A 5,596-nucleotide genomic window follows, 5' to 3' on the forward strand; every position below is an offset into this window, starting at 1 on the left:
GTCCTAATGGCCACTGGCAGTATCTCTGTCTATAAATATGTTTAACCTGAAATAGAAACCTCCCTTTGGTGTTCATGGGACACAGAGACACTTGGGTGGTCACATGGATGGAAAGTTCAACACTGTTGCTCAAACTATAAACACTGTAAGAAACTTCAGGCTAGGATCAGACTCTCCTGAGTCTGGCTGACCCCCATGTCTGCTAGTGAGACACAGATAAAACTGTGAGTCTGAAGCCAGCCCAGTCTACATAGGGCATCCCAGGACAGCCAGAGCTATATAGTGAGACCCTGTCTCAAAAAAATCAGAACCAAAACCAAACAAGAAAACTGGGGTTACCTGACTCTCTGAGTGTTGCTTGGTTTTCTAAAGAGCAGATTTCCATAACAAGGGGTGTAGAAAGAAGTATATCCAAAAAATAGAACAGGTGCTTGTAGCATGAATCTTGAATGGTCTTATTAATAAGATCAAACCTGAGGCCAGTTATTGGGGTGAACACTGGAAGGTCAGACAGACAGAACAAGCCACAGCTACCTCACCTCACTGGATCCTCAGCTGGTCTGGTTTCCTCAGACTGGAGGCCTCTGAGTCCTCATCCAGAATGGTTCTCAGCTGAACTGCTGCTCCAAAGCCTGAATGCTTAACCAGCCAAATGCTTAACTAGCCAAATGCTTCTAGTTCCTGGTCTTCAGTCCTTATATACCTTTCTGTTATCTGCTATCACTCCCTGGGATTAAAGGCTTGCTTTCTGGGATTAGAGGCGTGAGTCACCATGCTTGGTTGTATCCTTGAACAGATGGATTTCTGCCTCTGGAATGCTAGGATTAAAGGTGTGAGTGCCACCATTTTCTAGCCTTTGTATCTAGTGGCTGCTCTGTCTCTGACCCCAGATAAGTTTATTAGGGTGCACAATATTTTGGGAAACACAATACCACCACAGGTGCTGTCATGAAAACATTCACAATTAAGGAAAGACAAGGAACATGAACATCAAGAAAGGAAACTAACAATACCAGCCCCACCCAGAGCAGACCTGGTGTAAACATATTGAGTGGAGAAGGTAGATATGGAGAGATGAGTGTTTCCTGGGTAAGGAGTCTTCTTATGATTGCTACAGAATGATATTCTCTGGGTGAGACATGGTGCTGTGTGACAATCTTTGTACACTGTGAAAATGTGTTGCTGTCATTGTTAATAAAAAGCTGATTGGCCAGTAGCCAGGCAGGAAGTATAGGTGGGACAACCAAACTAAGGACTGGAAAGGAGGGTGGGATCAGGGGAGTTGCCAGCAGAGAGAAGCAAGATGGGCATGCTGTGAGAAAAGGTACCAAGCCATGTGGCACAGCATAGATAAGAAATACGTGTTAATTTAAAATGTAAGAGTTAGTTAGTAACAAACCTGAGCTATTGGCTGATCATTTATAATTAATATTAAGCCTCTGTGTTGGTTCCTTGGTACTGGTGGTTGGGAAAGAAAAGTCCCATCTACAACATGGCTGTTGCCCTTTTGAACTCTCAGCAGCTACATTTACTCACACACCACCTACATTCAATTGGGCCCATTAATGTTCCGCCCTGGAGGCAGGAAGGGGCTCATGAGGCCCTGCTCCTCCTTCAGAATTTATAGGCAGTTAATTGATGCTGTGAGAGACATTTTCTTTGGTGGTATAGCCACTTACAAGCTGTCTTTGCTGCTTTTGCCCTAACTGAGCTAAAAATCATTGCTCCAGCAAGCTGAATTTATGTGGAATGATTTCTTTGGTCTGTTATTAGTGCCCTATCTGGAGTTAGTAGATGTTTATTCATTTCTCCAGGAAAAGTTGACATGACAGAGGTGATTTTTGAGTTGAGATTTGAATAAGACAGACTTTTATAAAATGACGAGTAGTTCATCTGTAGTGGAGGTAATGACTTGAGCTATGGCAGTGAGAAGATCCTATAGAGGGATGCTCAGAAGGTCATGGATGGCAGGACAGAAGCCAAGGGACTGTGCTGGCAAAGAAAGTTTTGTTTGCAAAACTTCTGTCAAGTGACAGCCATATGGACACTCCTGCCTCCTGGGGGTGAGCCAGCAGGGCCACCCAAGCTCAGAGCAGTAGTGCAATTGACAGTGAGCAAGTGAAGAACAAGACTGGAGGTCTGAGAGCAGACAAGTGGAAGCAGGCTACTCAAAAGGCCACTGAAGCATTTACACAATGAACTGGTGTCATTTCAAAAGGCCGCCTGCTGAGTCGGGGCTGGCTGTAAACTGCATTCTCGGGAGCCTGATACTGAACAATAAGTGATACTGAATAATAGAACTCTGTCACCCCAGACAGAATCCTGTGGACCCACAGGACCCTAGTGCATCTGCCCTCAAACCTACAAACACAAGTCAGAAGTACAGTATCTTTCCCACAGCTAACACTGAGACATTTGTCAGTCCATCATAGTTTTTATTATAGTCAACTTAAACCCAAGCAAAGAAAACTCACTTGGAGGACTCACATAAAACAAAGCAAACAAACAAAAACTGTGGGAAAAGGAGAGAATCTATAAACCAAGGACACATACACCCCAACTTTTGTATGAAACATAGCAAAGAAAGATAAAACACAAGAGGCAACACTCCACTATGACAGCTCCACAAACTGATAGCTTCATAGCACCAGAAAAAAAGATGATATGATAACCAAAGTGCTAGCATAAGACTTCAGAGTACTAGTTTTTAAAGGTTCAAGACCAGTGGCTAGGATGGTTCAGTCGGTTAAGGCACTTGTGGCAAGCCTGAGGATGTAGGTTTAAACCCTCTAACTCACATGGTGGAAAGAGAGAATTGACTCCCTCAAGTTGTCTTCTGGCTTAAGTATGCATGCAATGGTGCATACACACACACACACACACACACACACACACACACACACACTAAATAAATAAATAAATAAATAAATAAAAATTGAAGAAAGGGTTAAAGACCAGCTAGAGGATTCAAATAATCCAAAACATGGAAGAGAAACTTTCCAAATCATAAAGACATAGACCTGAAAGTTCAAAGTGAATGAAAGATTCAGTACTCTGCAGGAAAAATGTAAAAGTACAGAGGAAAAATTCAGCAAGGAAATAGAAACACCAAAAAAAAAAAAAAAATAGCTAAGTAGAAATTCTGGAAATGAAAGACCATTGTGGGATATTTGTTCACACTGTATGAAGATGTCTCTGTTTTACCTCATCTGCCTAGTGCACCTTCTGATCTGTCTACGAAAGGGCTAAATGGCCAATAGCTAGGCAGGAGAGAATAGGCGGGACTTCTGGGGAGAGAGAGAGAGGAACTCAGGGGAAGAATCTTGGAACAAGGGATTCTCCAGTGAGAAGCAGAGGGAGTTGGATGTACAGTATGGAGGAGAGGTAATGAGCCACATGGCAGAATGTAGATTAATATAAATGAGTTAATCTAAGTTTTAAGAGCTAGTTGGGATAAGCCTAGGCTAAGCCCAAGCTTTCATAATTAATAATAAGTCTACATGTCATTAATTGGGAGCTGGCAGTCCAAAGAAAGACCTGTTACAAAAGATCCAGTAAAAAATGCAACAGATATCATCAACAAAGACCGAGCAGAAGAAAGAATATCAGGGACAGGGGCAACAATCAAGACAATCACACACACAGATACACACATAAGGAAAAGTCAGTGAGTACCAGCAAAAGTGCCAAGAAGTCTGGGTGTACTCAAGAGACCAAACCCAAGAACTCATGGGCTGTAAGACACAGTTGAGACAAAAGATAATGGATTATACATACTTTTTCACTGTAATTATAGCCAAGACGTTCCCAAATCTGGAAAAATAAATCAAAATAAGGGAAGCATCTAGCATTCCAGATAGATATGACCAGAGAGGAATTTATTCCCAATGTATCATAGCTGAGATGTCAAAAATACACAGAAAAAAATCAATACTAAAATCTATAAGGGAAAATTGCCAGATAACATACAGAGGTGCTCACTTCAGCAGCACATACACTAACAGAGAAGATTAACATGGCCCTGAACAAAGGATGACATGCAAATTTATGAAGCGTTCCATATTTTTACTTTGTTCTTTGGTTTAATTGTTGGATTTTGGACCCAGGATCCATTTTCTTTTTATTTTGTTATTTGTCACTGTCTTGGTTTTTCTAATTGTACAAAGCTGGATTTATTTATTATCAGGAAATGAGTGAATTTTTTACCAAAGCCCTTTATGCAGGATAGTTTGATGATTAGTCAAAGTTTGTCATTAATCAATAAAACATGTTGTAAGGAAACACACAGAGATGGCAGAATAACATCGGAGCTGGCTGTTGTTGGCAGCCCTGCATTCTAGGAATGCATAGAGTGGTGGACTCTGAGCCTTGAAAGTAAATCACTGCCATCAAGATTGCCTACAACACACAAGGAAGCTGAAGCGGTGGTTCAAAGTGTCCCCACAAATGACAGTCTAGGAACAGACAGATTTACTACTGAGTTCTACCAAACTGTTCAAGAAGACCTAATACCAACGCTTCCCAAACTGTTCCACAAAATAGAATGGAAGGAACCTGTAACGTGTGGGCATGTAACCTAGTGCAGCAGTTACTATGGAAATTAACATGGAGGCTGTTCAAGAAGCTCCAAGTAAAAGTGTCATCTAAGCCAGATATGATCACCCCTGGGCATAGTCCAAAGGACTCTCCAGCCTACCACAGATATACCTGCTTATCCATGCTTATTGATATTCTTTTCACAACAACCAGGAAATGGAACCAGCCTAGATGTCCATCAAATGATGAATAGGTAATGAAATGTAATACATACACACAAGGGAATTTTATTCAGCCATGAAGAAAAATAAAGTTAGGAAATTTGTTGGCAAGTGGATGAAACTGGAAAACATTTTTTAATAAGAATTTTTAAAATTCATTTTACATATCAACCACAGATTCCCCTCTCATCCCTTCTCCTGCTCCCCGCTAAGCTTCCCCCCCACAGCCTACACCCCAGACCCTCCTCTGAAAAGGTTAGGCCTCCCCTGGGGAGTCAGCAAAGCCTGGTACATTCAGATGAGGCAGGTCCAAGTCCCTGCCCCTGCATCAAGGCTGTGCAAGGTGTCTCACTACAGATAATGGGCTAGAGCCTTCATCCAGTAACTGATCGAAACAGATGCAGAGATCCACAGCCAAGCACCAGGCCGAGCTCCAGGAGTTCAGTCAAAGAGAGAGAAGAGGGATTCTATGAGCAAGGGGCATCAAGATCATGATGGGGAAACTTACAGATACAACCAAACAAAGCTAGTGGGAATTCATGAATTTTAGATCAACAGCTTGGAGCCTGCATGGGGCTGGACTAGGCCCTCTGCATACAGGAGACAGTTGTGTAGCTTGATCTGCTTAAGGGGCCCCCTGGCAGTGGGAATAGGATCCATCTCTGGTGCATGAACTGGCTTTTTGGAAAACATTATTTTAAGTGAGGTTGTTTTCTCTTATCTGTAACTCTAAGATTTATGCAACCACGTGAAACTAGGAAACTAGAAGGGACTCATGAGATGTGAAAAGAAAAGAGGTTTCTAAGGGAGAGGGTAGAGGGAAGATAATGGAATAATGT

The 5,596-nt window shown here is 42.1% G+C and overlaps 1 pseudogene; it reads left to right on the plus strand.

Moving 5' to 3' along the window:
- Window positions 1–3,973: 3,973 nt before the first annotated feature.
- Window positions 3,974–4,067, plus strand: LOC114702366 (annotated as a pseudogene).
- Window positions 4,068–5,596: the final 1,529 nt, after the last annotated feature.

Source organism: Peromyscus leucopus, chromosome 2 (assembly GCF_004664715.2).
Source record: "Peromyscus leucopus breed LL Stock chromosome 2, UCI_PerLeu_2.1, whole genome shotgun sequence".
NCBI classification, from domain to species: domain Eukaryota; kingdom Metazoa; phylum Chordata; class Mammalia; order Rodentia; family Cricetidae; genus Peromyscus; species Peromyscus leucopus.